This window comes from Tenrec ecaudatus (genome assembly GCF_050624435.1).
Source record: "Tenrec ecaudatus isolate mTenEca1 chromosome 1 unlocalized genomic scaffold, mTenEca1.hap1 SUPER_1_unloc_16, whole genome shotgun sequence".
Taxonomy (NCBI): Eukaryota; Metazoa; Chordata; class Mammalia; order Afrosoricida; family Tenrecidae; genus Tenrec; species Tenrec ecaudatus.
Genome location: NW_027457556.1, coordinates 114,450 through 129,657, shown reverse-complemented (window position 1 = coordinate 129,657; position 15,208 = coordinate 114,450). Strand labels below are relative to the sequence as shown.

Genomic DNA, 15,208 nt, shown 5'->3' with positions numbered 1-15,208 from the left:
GGCTTTATATCTGGTCCCTCTTTCCCTTTGGAAACACAAACAATACCCTCCCCTTGGGTGGGACAGTCAGGCACCTTTTCTCTGGAGCTTCCCTCAGCACCACCTTCGGTTGTGTCCATGCCCATGCCCAGGTCCAGGAAAGACTATGTTCCATGCAGGATGCTTGGGAGCAGGTCTTTCAGGCCTGGGAATGGAAGCAAGGGAGACGGCAGGCCATGCACCGCAAGCAGCTCTTCCTCAGACAGTGTGGAAGCTGGTCAAGATCCTGCAGGCCCAGGAGACAGCTCCCCTAACCACACACAGACACACTGACCCCAGGACCTCTAGTCCTCCTGTAGTACCACCCCAATCCCCCTTGCTTCCTGCATCACTGGCTGCTATTCTGATACGGAGCTAGATAGTGTGTCTTCCCAAGTGGCCAAGGGGACACCTGAGCCTCAGGTCACTCAGGGCCATCTCCTCCCCACACCTGGCCCCGGCCAGCCAAGCCCTACGCGGTTTGGTTGGAAATTGATGGGGCTCCTCCCCACCTCGTCAGGAGTTGGGATGTTCCTAACGGCCCCCAGGTTGGAGTGCTCTTCTTCCTCAGGTTCCTTCCCCTCCTGCTCAGCACCCACCTCCCCACCCCCAGCCGCAGGCCCCTTGATGCACCCCCAGAGAGCCCATGCTGTAAACCAAGGTTCTGGCAGATGTTGCTGTCTAGGGTTCCCTTTGAACCACCATCTGTGCCCCTGATCCCCCCCCACCTCTGTGTCTCCTCCATGGCTGCCCCAGGTCTTCCAGGAAGCCAGTGCCCTGGAGGGCTCTGTGGAAGAGGTGGAGCGGCTATTCCAGAAGCATGGTACCTTCCAGAGGTGCTGAGCACACATGAAAGGGAGGTGATGGCCAGGACTGTCATGGGCGTGACCATGATAAGGCCGGGATTATCCAGACTGTTGGGGGCACACGGGTGAGGTGTGTATGCACACCGAACCTGTGCTGGTGGGTGAGGGATTACCAAGGAGCCAGGGGCTCCAATCCAGGGCTGGTGACCAAGCCGAGGTGCCCAAGCACCCAGAAGCGCATGGAGATGGGTTAGGCCACATTCTGGGGACCACAGAGGGCATTTGGATCTGCCCATATCACATGGCCCCTGCTTCCTTCTGCCCAGGAGCCTGGCCAACCCTCTACTGCAGAGCTGTTAGTGAGGGTTAGAGACTTATAGTGAGGGCTATGGGCTGTGAGCCAGCAACAGCAGGGGTACACTCGGTACTCAGGGCTGGGTCAACCTCCCACTTCCCAACACCCACTACGCAAGTGGCTGCGCTGAGAGAGCAGGCCAGGGTGCTGCCAGGCCCCTGGGTTCAGGGCCTGCTGGGCACGATATGAGAGCGGCCGGCTTGAGTGGAAGTCTTGGGATAAGGTCAGCGACACAGCTTCACACCTCTCTGATTACTGCCGGCTTTCTCAGGGCTGCTAGCCAAGTCAGAGGGCACCCCACATGAACCCCATTTTACCTTTACAAGTGACCTTCAGCCCCACTAGGCGTCAAGGGGCAGCCTGCGGTGGAACGGGATGTGGAGAATTTAATGGCTTTTCCAGGGGCAAAGCTAGGACTGGAGTCCAGGGCCCTTGATTCTCAGACCCGTCATTCTGATGGGTAGAGTAGACAGGGCCCCAGGGGTGGGTGAGGGGCACCCTCCACATGAGAACCCACCCATGGCTCCTGCCCAGCCACTTCCTAGATCTGAAGACTGATGGGCCTGGGCCCTGTCATCTTGGGTGAAAGAAAAATTATTGTGCTGTCCCTGAGCCTGGTCAGCATTTCACTCCTTGGCACAGCCCGAAGGGTAGACGGGTCACCGCTTGGGGCCAAGACAGTATGAACATCAGGGCACTCATGTCCCCACCATCACACAGGATGGCGACTGTATCCAGGGGTGGGGCTAGCAGCTGGAATAGCCTGTCCCTCTTGGGGACCACAAAGAGAAGCTGATGCGGTTTCAGAAACACCTGGCCTATGAGACAGAGACCCCATGGAAGGGAGGCAGGAAAGGAATTGACAGGAAGACCTGGGACCCCTGCTAGGTACTGGTTTTCCATCCAGCAGCCTTGTCCCCAACACCCGCAGTGTCACTGTGCAGACACTAATCAGACTCTGTCACCTGCCCGAGGCCAAGGCCTAGACCAGCCAGGAAGAAAGGATCGAAGAGAACCCTGTGCAGAAGGGCAGAGGCCAAGCCTGTAATGTGCCCGTCCTCCACAGGGTGCCCTTGCTAGAGTCCTGGACCTTGGGAAGGCTCTGGAGAGCATGGAGAGGCTGCTGTACAGACACGAGGCCTTGGAACAGGAGATGGGCCTCCTCCAAGTTCAGGGGCAGGTATGCCACTGGGTCTAGCATCGGGGCCAGGCCAGGGGACCTCTTCTGTGGGACCATGCAGAGGAAGAGCTGAGCCAGTATACTCCCATGCCTGGGGCCTCTTGAGCACAACCTGATCCCTTTCCTCAGCCTCCGTACATCCCCCATAACCCGGAGCAGAAGGCAGCCCTCCTCTGCCACAGAAGCCTGGGGTCAGCCGGCAGCCTCGGCCACAGGTGCCAACAGTTTATGGACAGCTGGCAACAGCTCCAGAGCACAGCCCAGAAGTGGTATGGAAACCCTTTGGGTCCATTTCTTCACTCCTGCCCCCCTTCAGCAATCAAGTCCCATGCATCTCCTTGACTCCTTGTTTTAGGGTACAAAAGAGACCTTCAGGACAAACAATGTAAAGAAAACATCGATCAAGTCTTAAAAGAGACCACGACCACACAATGACCCAGACACATCATCCGTGAAACAAATCCAGGGAGACTCATATGTGTGTAAGAAAGAGGTCTACTGGCGATATGTAAAACAGATGGAAATAGAGTTACCATATGACCCAACAACCCCCGCACCCTTACTGGGCAAGAAACAAACCAAGATCAGACATCTGTGCTCCAATGTTCATTGTGGCACAGTTCACAATTGCAAGGAATTGGAAACAACCCAAATTTCCATCACCGGACAATTGGATTAAAAAGCTGGGGTACCTCTACCAGTGGGGATCAACGATGTAATGTCACACCCGAAGTTCTCAGAGCCCCAGCATGGGTCTCTGGGCTTCCTGCCTCGGAAGCGCAGCAGCCGGCATGGCGGGAAGGTGAAGAGCTTCCCCAAGGATGACGCCTCCAAGCCGGTTCACCTGACGGCCTTCCTGGGCTACAAGGCCGGCATGACCCACATTGTGCGCGAGGTCGACGGCCCAGGCGCCAAGGTGAACAAGAAGGAAGTGGTGGAGGCCGTGACCATCATGGAGACCCCTCCCATGGTGGTGGTGGGCATCGTGGGCTATGTGGAGACACCTCGCGGCCTCCGGACCTTCAAGACGGTCTTTGCGGAACACATCAGTGACGACGAGTGCAAGCGACGGTTCTACAAGAACTGGCACAAGTCGAAGAAGAAGGCTTTCACCAAGTACTGCAAGAAGTGGCAGGATGACGAGGGTAAGAAGCAGCTTGAGAAAGACTTTAGCAGCATGAAGAAGTCCTGCCCGGTCATGCGCGCCATTGCCCACACCCAGAAGCGCCTGCTCCACCTGACGGAGATGCAGGTGAACGGGGGCTCGCTCCATGGCTGAGAAGCTGGACTGGGCCCGAGAGAAGCTGATGCCAGTGAACCAGGTGTTCAGGCAGGATGAAATGATCGACGTCACGGGGGTGACCAAGGGCAAAGGCTACAAAGGGGTCACCAGTCGTTGGCACACCAAGAAGATGCCCCTAAAGACCCACAGAGGGTTGCACAAGGTGGCTTGTATCGGGGCCTGGCATCCCGCCCGTGTGGCCTTCTCGATGGCCCGCGCTGTGCAGAAAGGCTACCACCACTGCACAGAGATCAAAAAGAAGATCTATAAGATTGGCCAGGGCTACCTCGTCAAGGATGGCAAGCTTATCAAACAACGCCTCCACCGACTACGATCTCTCTGACAAGAGCATCCATCCCCTGGGCGACTTTGTCCACTACGGGGAAGTGATCAATGACTTTGTCTTGCTCAAGGGCTGCATGGTGGGCACCAAGAAGCGAGTGCTGACTCTGCACAAGTTCCTGCTGGTGCAGACCAAGCGCCGTGCCCTGGAGAAGATCGACCTCAAGTTCATCGACACCACCTCCAAGTTGGGCCATGGCCGTTTCCAGACCGTGGAAGAGAAAAAAGCTTTCATGGGACCACTCAAGAAAGACCGGATTGCCAAGGAGGAGGCGCATAACAGATGGTACAGCTGGTGGGATCAGAATAAAGACTTCTTTTTCAGTGGGGGGAAAAAAACTGTGGTACATACATACAATGGAGTACTACGCATCGCTAAAAAGTAGTGATGAAAGTTTGAAGCACATCAGTGCATGGGAAGAACTGGAGGAAAGCATGCTAAGCGAAGTAAACCACGCACAAAAGGACAAGTACACATTGAGTCCACGGAGGTAAGCTTTAAAAAAAATGCAAAAGGGACAAAGGGGAAAAGCTACTGTATGAACATTCCTGGGGTGAGGACCAGGTAATATGGCAGGGACCAGACCAAATTCAGGGATACACATGGTAGACAGATAAAAAGAGGCAAGGAAAGAAAAAGTAATAATAATAATAAATAAATGGGTAGCGGGGTCACAGGGCACTAACCTGCCCAAGGGTGCCACCGTGAACCCGTATATCCCCGATCTGCCTGCCTCTGTGCCTTTGCCTGTGCTCACCCTTTCTCTACTTGACTCGGTCTGACACCTGTTCTTTTGTGTCTGGCTTATGTCCTTACCAGCAGCCCTGCTGGCGTAGTGGTTACCAATTGAACTGTGATCTGCAAGACCGGAAGTTCAAGTCCACCAGCTGCGCCTTGTGAGAAAGATGAAGCTTTCTATGTCTGTAAAAGAGTTACCATCCCCGGACCCCATGGGGGCAGTTCCACTCTGCCCTTTAGGGTCACCATGAGACAGAGTTGACTGGATGGCAGTGAGTTGGGAATTTTATTTATTTCATTCCCAGCATGTCTTTTCAAGGTTCATTTGTGACCTGACATTTATCCCCCTATTTTAATGAAAGGACACCACTCCATTCTAGAACTCGAACTCACTGACTTGGTCCATCCATCTGTCCACGGACTCAAAGGTGGCTTCCACCTTTGGCTGTCGTAACTATAATGCAGTGGTGTCCATAATTTAAAAGAAAGCGTTTTGACATGAAGTTTTTAGGGGACACAGTGAGACCAGAGCATTTGTCCCTGCCGGTGAAGGGACTGGAGGTCAATCCTTTTTTTTCCCTTCTTTTTTAAGTGTCTCTATTCCCATCTACAAAAGATGGACCCCACTCAGGACTGTATATGGTTTCTCTCCTTGAAACCAAATAATCCATTGTTGTGCCCATTACATAGAGGGGGGCACGAAGCTTACAAGCTAGTGCCCAGACCTACAGCCACAAGGCTGGTGGCTGGAGGAGGTCTGTGTGCCCACTGTGGCTGCAGGAGGGACAGAGGGGCCTGCAGGGGGGCCACTGGGCCTCAGAGACCTTCCAGGCGAGGCTACAGGAACCTCAGCATCTCTGGGGCGAGCTGAGGGCCAACTGTAGGAGGAAAGAGGCCACGCTCCAGGAGGCCTGCAAGGTAGGACTGCGCACGCCCTGGGCCAGGTTGGATGGGACCCCAGGTTGCCCAGTGCCCACTGCTCACCCCACATCCTGCTCGAGGCCCTGCGTACGGGGGAGCATCTGGGAGATGGAGAGCTGGCTGCATCCTGTGGAGGGGGAGCTGCGAGTCCCTGGCAGTGGATAGGACCGTCCTGGGGTGGATGAGCTCCTGGGGGCACAGGCAGACGTGGAGGCAGCAGTGGCTGAGCATGCTCAAAGGGCACGGAGCCTGCTGCCCCGGGCCTGGGCCTTCATTTCTGAAGGGCTCAGCCTCAACGTGGAGGATCCTGCCTGGCTGCTGCTTCAGAAGTAGATCTGCCTGTGCCCCCTCCTCCTTCCCTGCAGGAATCCCACCCCTGTCACCAGCACACCCACTCCCAGCGCTCCTGTGACCAGCATGAGGAGCTCACCTTAAGACTGTCAACCCTGCACCACCACCACACCCTGACCCCCCCACCCCCATCCCTCACCCCCACCCCCCGCACTGACAGCAAGCTAGAGAGCCTGCGGGAGCCCTGAGGCCCGGAGCCTCCTTTCCCAGTTCTTTAGGGACACTGATGAGGAACTGGCTTGGGTGCAGGAAAAACTGGCCCTGGCCACAGCCCAGGACAACGGCCAGAGTCTGAGCGAGGTGCAGCACCTGCAGCAGCAGCACCAGATGCCAGCCCACTACAGGATCAGAGGGGAGGGTGTCTGCCCCAGCAGGGAGCAAGCACAGGGCCCTGAGTGACCACTGGAGACTACGAGAAGACACAATGTGGGGCCCAAGGAGGAGCTTCTGCCTCAGCCGGCTTTGGGACATCCTAGGCTCTTTGCTGACCATGGAGACAGGGTCGATGTCTATGGGGCCCCATAAGGCTTCATGGGAGTCTCCCAAGTAATGGCCTGTTCACATAGCAGCCCTGGAGACCTTGCGTACTCCACAGAACTTGGAGCAAGAGCTGAACAGCCGGTCCTTGCCAGGATGGTGGAGGACACAGGGCACAAGCTGCAGGCTGGCACTTTGCCACCCAAGAGGTGGCAGCTGAGGTGCAGCAGCTGGAGAGCGCTATGCGCTTCCTGTGCGCAGAGGCAGAGCAAAGGAGGCTGAGGCTACAGCAGGCTCAGGAGGCCCAGCAGCTGCAGATAGATAGAGGTGAGGGGCACGAAAAGTGGGGGTCTGCCCGGTGTCCAGGGCTCAAGGGGACTCCTATGGGGGACCCAGACTCTCGATGTGCCTAGCAACTCCTCTAAGCACTCTCTTGTTCCAAGGCCTCTCTTCCACACGTGTCCAGAGATGAGACCCACTGGGTCTTTAACTTTGCTTTCCTACTGAGGCGGAATGGACCCAATGGCAGTGGGTGTGGGGGTGTCTTCTAAGCCGGTGGCTCTTCTCAGTCGGTTATTGCATTCGAATGTCCTGGAACTTTGAAAAGATATGGACATGCAGCCTCCAATCCAGACAAAATCTGGATCTACAGGGGTGGGGCCTAGGCAGAAGCACCTTTTAAAGCTCTCCTGCCAACACCGCGGGGAGGAGGCAGCACTCCCAGGTCCAGTGGGGAAGCAGATAAGCCACTCTGGACAACCGTCTGGCCGGAACCACCGTGTTCTTGTGACACGGGAGAACTTCGTGGGAAAGGGAAAAGAAAAGGCCACAGGGCTGCAGGGGACCTCGGGGAAGGAGCTGTCTTGCTTCCTGAGAACCAAGACTGCCTTCAGAGTAAACTGTGGGAAATAAAAAAGAAACAGGGGGCGGGCTTCTAAAGAGCAGCCAGGTGGGCCGGTGCACTCCTTCTCAAGGCTGCAAACCCAGGCTGGAGGCCATGGCCCGCCCGGCTGTCACCCCAGCTCCTGGAGGCAGAATCCTGGCTGGCAGAGCAGCTCTGTGCCCTGGACGGCATGAACACGGGCCTCGTGCACCCTGATGCCATGGTTGGAGGCCACCCAGAGCGAGCTGAAAGGGTTCTGCGGGCACCTGGAGGATTTTCAGAACTCAGACAGGTTGGCAGGGGGTGGGAAACCTATAGAGCAGGGGGTGGGCAGCCAGAGAAGAGAGGGCAGCAATACCCTGTGACTTTCCTGATGCAGCCCCACAGTGCTGTCCAGCTGTGGGCGGTGAGGGAGGTCCACGCAGTACGACTATGGGAAGCGGAGGCCCAGGGGTAATGCCAACTGGAGGGAGAAGCCCTGCTCCTCCACGCCTGGCTGTACAGCAAGGTGGCCACTGCCGACTCCCAGGACTGTGGGCAGGACCTTGAGGGTGTGGAAGTGAGTCGTGCCGGGAAAGTGGATGGAGGAACGGAGGGTAGGGTAGATGCTGGGTGGGCTGAGGGGGCAGGAGATGCCCTGCGGAGTTCTAGAACCAGGGCTGAGGGATGTGGGAGCTGTTGGGGCCAGCTGGCCCTTTCATGAGTTTTAGGAGCTGCCTGAACCCTATCCACATTGACCCTCTCCAGCCCCACCTTTGCAGATGCTGGAACAGAAGTTCAAGGTCTTCCGGGAGAAAGGGCAGAGTGTGGGGCTGCCAGGGTGCAGGCTCTGAGGGAGCTGGCAGGTGCCCTGGAACTCGCCTCCCCCAGCTCCATGGCCCAGAGTCAAGTCCACAGGAGCTGGGTTGAGGCCACATGGGTGAGGCTGGACAAGGCAATGAAAGCCCGCACAGAGGTGGGTGCCTAGAGGGACAGGCCAGCGACAGCCAAGGGGCTCGGGACGCAGGGGCCTACCCCAGATGTGTGTGCGTGTGTGTGCGTGTGTGTGTGTGCTCATGTGTAGGGGTGGGCATGTGGGTGTGTGCATGCGTACTTCTCTGTGTATTCTCGTGTTTGCATGTGTGTATGAAGGGGCATGGCTGACTCCAGCTCCCAGCATCAATCAGCCTTCCCCGTCCAACCACGCTCCTTCCTGCCCCCAGTTTGGAGTCCTTCAGCGCAGGGCACCCCTTGTGGCAGGAGCACGAAGTGGACTCTCCCTATGCTCCCTGAGCACAGGCCGCAGTTTCGTTGGGGGCACAGGCCCTGCTGGTCTTCTTGCTGACCGCCACTCTTAGAGCTCCCTGCCTCCCCTCCCCACACCCTCCTTTCTCGGGATCTGGTGTCTCAGTGCACTGAGCACCTGACAGGTCCTGCAACCGAAATCCTGGGGCTGGGTGGCCGCGGGGCCAGCCCTCTCCACACTGACTGTTGGAGGTGCTACAGGCAGACCCCCTGACAGGCAGCCCACTCGCTCCCTGAGCCGCCGTCCTCATGTGCTCAGGGCTCCCCATATTTTTGCCTTCCACCCAACATGCGTGTCCAGACCCTTTCCTCCCTCGGGCCCTGCCTGTGGCCCCCGGTCCTCATCAGGAACCTGCTGTGACAAGAGGAAACCATCTTCTAACCACCAAAGGGCCAGAAGGCGCGAATGTACAGCGATGATAATAGGTAAAGGTCACGGTAAAGTCACAGAGGACAGGAAAGACAGGGGCGAGAGAATACAATACAGAGTCAGACATGTTTTATTATGCATTCTCACTTCAGCTCCTCTTGATGGACCACGTGGAACTGGGAGAAGTGGAACCTTTACTATCTTGGGACGTGTATAGGGAGCCTGGAGACACACCTCTTCAGTAGTGACATGGGTCACAAGGTGGGTGATATCTATCGTAAGGCCCCTGTACTTGAGCTCACCAAGGTGAGGAAAGCTAATACCTGCATTGGGGGAAGCTACAAAGGGGGCTGGGTGTCACGGTGGGAAGAGAGGGCAAAAGGATCATATCTGCTTCTACACAGAGATACAATCAGCCATGTGCTCACGTTAAGGCAGCCTAGCTGTTAACGGAGAATCCGTGAGAATGATTTTTAAAGTAGGATAATGTACTTGGACTTTACCTCTAACTTACCAAAGTAGAGGCTTTCCTACCGTGGAACACCAGCTTTCCAGATTCTCACTGTTATAAGTTAGGGAATAGAGTCTTCGTCCTATTTCCCTCCATGTTAACGCCCCACAAATCCCCAAGCCACAGTCTTTGCTCAAAAGGAGGTGGCCCTGTTCTCAGGGAGAAAGTTGCTGGCCCTCCTTCCCGCTGTGCCCTCGACTTCCACAAGGCGGCGCTCGAGCTGTGGGGCCACATGCAGAAGGTGGTCCTGGTGGAGGGTGCTGTCCTTGGCCACGACCTGGCGTCTGTGGAGGTCCTGCAGCGCCAGCACCGCCTCTTGCAGGGAGGGCCCCAGTCCCTCCCCCGCCCTCCGCGTGAACCCCTCTTTGTAGGCAATGGATGGATGAGGAGCCCTCGCCCCCAGCTGACCTCAGGCAGTACTGCAGCCTGCCCCTGCCCCCTCTGCGATGGGGGGTGACGAGCCTGGGCTTGACCTAGGCTGGGGTACAGCCAGGATGGCCTGCAGAGTCCTGGGTGGAGAAGCATTCAGCCTGCTCTTTGCCAGCTGCAGAGGGAGCTGGTGGCTGTGGACGATGTGGTGGTTCAGATGGGGATGGAGGCCATTCAGGTACACCCTGCGGTCCAGGAGGGCCTGGCCGGGCAGCTGGCTGAGGTGCAGGAGGCCTGGGCCACCTGAACATGAAGGCCTGGGAGCAGGGCCAGCAGCTGGAGTGGGCAGCCCATGGCCATGCCTTCCTCAGGCACTGCCAGGAACTGCTGTATGTGCCACCCCACCTGGATGGGGGCTCGCTCTGTCCCATGAGTGTGGGGGCACCCAGCTCTTCCCTGCCTCCTCCCTGTTCTGCCCTCCTGGCCCTAAGACCTGTTCCCATGCCCTGTCCCCCACCCAGCACTCGGGCTCAAGAGAAGCAGGCACTAGTCTATATCCTCAGAAGGGCCAGCTGGGGCCAAGGAGACACTGGGGCAGGAGCTCTGCCTGAGAGCCCAGGCAGTGCGACCGGCGGGGTAGCAGCTGCTGGACACCAGCCACGTCATAGCCCCAGAGATGTGCGCGCTGAGGGCTAGGGCCAGGGTGGTGCGTGGCCAGAGCCCCCTTTCCTGCTTCTCCCTGCTCCACGGTAACCCAGTCCTGCCCCACCCAGGCGACACCCTGCGCCCCTCCCAACAGCCCTCTGCCCCCCAGGTCACAGCGTCTCCGGGAGTTGAACAGGCAGCTTCAGGAGCTCCGGACGACCTGGGCCCTTCACCAGGAGCACTGCCTGGTGAGCCAGGACCAGGAGGAGCTTCGGGGAATGCTGGGTCAGGCTGAGGTCTGGCTGGCCTCCTGAGAGGACCTCCTGCTAGACCCTGACTGTGGGGTGAGCAGGGATCCACCCCTTAGAGGGCCACATGCCTGGCACCAGGACTTGGAAAGGCAGCTGGCGGCCCAGGAGGAGAAGCTCACCCAGCTCCAGATGTAGGTGAGGGTGTGGAGGGCTGGACTGAGGAGGGGTCGAGGGGCCTCAACCTGCGGTGGAGTCCCCAGAGCATTGATCTGCCCTGAGGGGCACCCCTTCGAGGAAACAGCCGCAGGGTCCTGTCCTCCGTGGGCAGTCTGGCTCTGTGGGGTCCATCACAGCTTCTTCTGCCCAACTGCTCCCTCCCCTCCTCCAACTGGCTTCCCCCTCTGAGAGCTCTCCCCAGAGCAAGCCCTGTGGGACACAGAGGGTCACTATGGGTGGAAACCAATCAATAATCTCATGGGTGCAGAGCACACTCTGGGGAACACAGGGGAGGTGACACTAGCTACAGAGAATCTGAGTGGAGCGAGGGTTTGTAATCCTTGTGTAGGCTGGGGGCGGGGCTGATAGGGGGCGGTTGATACCACAGGATCCTGTGGGACTGAAAGTGAGGACCTGAGGGTGGATGGGCAGAGGGAGTGCCCCATCCTCTGAGGCAGGAAGATGGTCAGCTAGGGTGAGCATGGAGGAAGATGAGCAGGGGCTCTGCAGTCACACAAATGTCACCTAAGAATCTCACTTTAGTATAAAATGTTTGTCTCCATTGCAAAGCCACCTCTAGCAACTAGGATCCCCTCTCTCCCCATCTGGAGCAGACGAGTGAAGAAAATCAAAAACTGAAGCAAAGCAGTCCACAGGACTAACGGACCACCAACACCACAGCCCTCCATCCTTGTCCTGGAGACCAGGAGAGTTAGATGGTGCCCAGCCACCGCCTCAAACTGCTCTGGTTGAGCTCAAACTGGCAACTTGCGCACAGCTTGAAAGCCAATGGAAGTCGACTTCATGAAGAGAGGGCATTACAAGTTTGACAGGGACTGCTGGAGCCCCGAACCAGGGCCCTTCAAATCCAAAACAGAGCCCAGCTCCGGGAATCACCCCTGCCCAAGCAACAGTCCGAGCTGATAAAGTGAACGCATGGCACCTGTGAGGCACTTGCTTCCCAGAGAAAAGGGGAGCATTTGCCCTCAAAGTTCAGGAGGGAGGGAGGGGCCAGGGAGGAGGCAAGAAGAGTGCTGTGTTATATTATGAGGGCTGCAAACAAAATGTGTAGAAATTGTTAAACTGCTCTGCATGTTTTCACTTAAAACAAAAACCCTCTATATTAAAATTCATATATATATATATGTGCATTATATGTATATATATATGTGCATTATATATATATATGTGCATTATATATATATATGTGCATTATATATATATATATATATATATATATATATATATATATATATATATATATATATATATATATATATATATATATATATTAGTCAAACCCAAGGTCAGAAAAAGGCATGCCCCGGGCTTCTGCTCGTGGCAAGTTCAGTGGTCTGAAACCCATCAGAAAGACGCGGCTCGGCTGTCTGCTCCCGTAGTGACAGCCTCAGAGAGCCACAGGGGCCGTCGTGTGCTGTCCTACAAGGCCTCCATGATAGAAATCGACTCGATGGCAATGATTTGAGTGCTTTGAAGGTCAGAAACTGTAGACAGTGATCTATAAACGTCCTTCTCTCCTGTAAGGTGTCTGTAACACAATCAAAGGAAAACAATCGGTCTGCTCTCCAGATCTTCAATGGGACCATTTCCAGGGAGCCTGGCCACACATTTCCAGGCTGTGCCTTCTCAGATCCGCTGGCACTGCTAGGAAGGTTGTGGGCCCTGCAGGGGTGGGGGACACTCCAGCCTGCTCCCCAGCAATAGAGGCACTAGGCCAAGACTGGAAGAGCCCCGGCGGGGGGAGAGTGGGGAGGTTGAGGCAGTCACTGTGCCCTGCTTCTGACACTCTTCATGTGGCTGCTATGGTCACCCTTGACCTCAGGGAAGGCCAAGGGTCACCAGGGCAGAAAACACTTCCTTTTTATGGTGAGGGCCATATCGGGTCTCAACTCCACTGCTAATTAGCTGTGGTCTCTAGCAAGTAACCCAGCCTCTCGGTGCACCCAGTTTCCCCAGTGCTATCTGGAGTCCCCAGAAGGGCCAGGTACAGCGAGGCTGCTTGCAGCTGGGCCAGAACCAGCAGCTGCCCTCACCGTGCCCTGAAGCCAGAAGCCCAGAACTCAAAGGCTGGGCTTTGCTGAAGGTCGTCCGACACGGCCTCTCAGCTTAAGTAAGCAGTCCCAAGCTCCAGGCTGCACAAGTTGCTCCCTGGAACACGTGGCCCAGGCCCCCAATGTGGGCACACAGAAAGCCAGTTCACCTCTCAGGACAGTGGTGGTGTGACTGGATGTGGACACGCCCGCATCGCCCACTCGGGGCTCCTGGAGCAGGGTCCCCATCTGCTCTGCACCTCCCGCACCAGACACTCACTGCCATGGGACTAAGAGAAGCCTCACGCCCACCCGCCAGGGCAACCCATGGTCCCCGGGCAGCTTCTGGACCATGTCACTCCCTTCCCCAGACTTGACGGCTGTCCCACCCACGGGCTCAGCCCTCTGTACTCATGCCTTTCCATGTGTGCATGTGTGTGTGCGGGCGCACCTGTGATAGATGTTCACGTGTTTTTGGTAGATGCGTGTCCATCGGTGTGGTGTGTGTTCATCCAGGTGTGTTTATGGTATACATGCCTGTGGTATGTCCATCCATGTGTGTGTGTCTGTGTGGTGTGCGTCCATGGGCACACACACACATCTGCAGACCCGTGCGATCCTTCAGCTTCCTGCTGCTGGCTGGTCTGCGGAGAAGAGCAGGCCCTCTCGGAACGCCTTGCCTACTGGAGCAGCACGGGGTTAGGGCAACCTCTCTTGGCATAGTCCCAGCAAGCTTGCCTGGACTTGGCCTCCTGCAACTGTGCCCTTTGGTCTGCCTTCTCCTCTTCCCTCTCCAAACCAACCTCGGCTCATGGGCAGCCTGCTGCCTCCCTGTCCCTTGCTGTCACAGTCCCCTGCAGCTCTCCCAAGGCACAGGCCCTGTCGCCCTCCAAGGGGAGAAGAGAATCTAGTCAGAAGGTGGAGGCAGAGAAGGCAGGGCAGGGCAAGGCTCTCTCTCTCTCTCTCTCTCTCTCTCTCACATGTGCAAGCAGGAGCCCCTGTTCCCCCCTAATCCCACCCCCCAGAATGTGCAGCACCCCTGAGCCCACCACCCTCCACCAGTGGAGACATCCTGGGACACCATCTCCGCTGTAATTGCCCACCTCCACGCACTCTCCCATGGGGTCCAGTTCATGAATGGGATGAATGGCTGGGGTGAAGCCTCATCCTGGACACAGGGGTACTGGGCAGTCACTCCTGCCCTGACTCTCACTCTGTGCCCAACCTGGGAGTCACTCAGCCATGCATTGGGCTGAAGGGGGAAGGGGAGTGTCATGGGAATCCACGTGGTTACCAATGCTAGAGGAACGTGGGGTATTGTCAGGGAGGTGGTGGTGGGGCAGGTGTGACCCAGGGACCCAACATTCATTCACTGGGCCTCGCTGCTCCTCCACAGGGGTGGGTGGGGCCACAAGTGACCCTGGGGCTGTAGGTGAGTGGGTGAGCCCAGAAGTGACCCTGGGGCTGTAGGTGAGGACGTGCTCCATCCAGGTCACCACATGGAACCAGCCACAGACTGCCCATGCAGGCTCGCCACAGTCTAGCCAGGCCACCACGCAGCACCCTGGGAACGGGCAGCTCCTGGTAAGAGGCAGCCCTTCCGAGGTCACACCTTCCTAGGCTCTTCCTCAAGGTGCTCTGACCCCCACCCGGCAAAGAGGGCAGCTATTGGCTGGGAGGGTGGGGCAGGGGTGCCCGAAGCAGACACCTCCTACGGGGCATCCGGCTGGGAAAGGGTGGCACAGCACCAAGAGGCTGGCAACTCTTTGCGGGGCCAGGGAGATGTGTCCTTGTCTTGTTTCCTAAAGTGGTCTTTGATGGTGGTACCAAAGGTCTCCCCATTCGTAGCAGCAATGACATCCTCAGACCGTTGGTGGGACGAGTCCTGTAATGTGTGCAGCCCCCGAGTCCCTGCGTACAGCATTCAGAGCAGCAGGGCGGGGGAGCCTGGGACCCTCCCCCCAGTGCCAGCACTCTACACCGGGCCCAGCCACCCCGAACCCCAACCCCACCCCATTAGCACCCCGGCTGCCACAGCACCTCTGCACCCCACCTCTCCCGGTGCTTGGAGAAGAGGCCCACTGTGGCCTGCTCCAGGGGCCCAGGGCCCAGGACCAGAGCAGCTGCTGAGCTGTGGCAAGCCCGTAGTCACAGCTT

The 15,208-nt window shown here is 57.2% G+C and overlaps 1 pseudogene; it reads left to right on the top strand.

The window, feature by feature from the left end:
• The first annotated feature begins 3,077 nt into the window (after positions 1-3,077).
• On the top strand, positions 3,078-6,078 carry LOC142435804 (large ribosomal subunit protein uL3 pseudogene; annotated as a pseudogene).
• Positions 6,079-15,208: the final 9,130 nt, after the last annotated feature.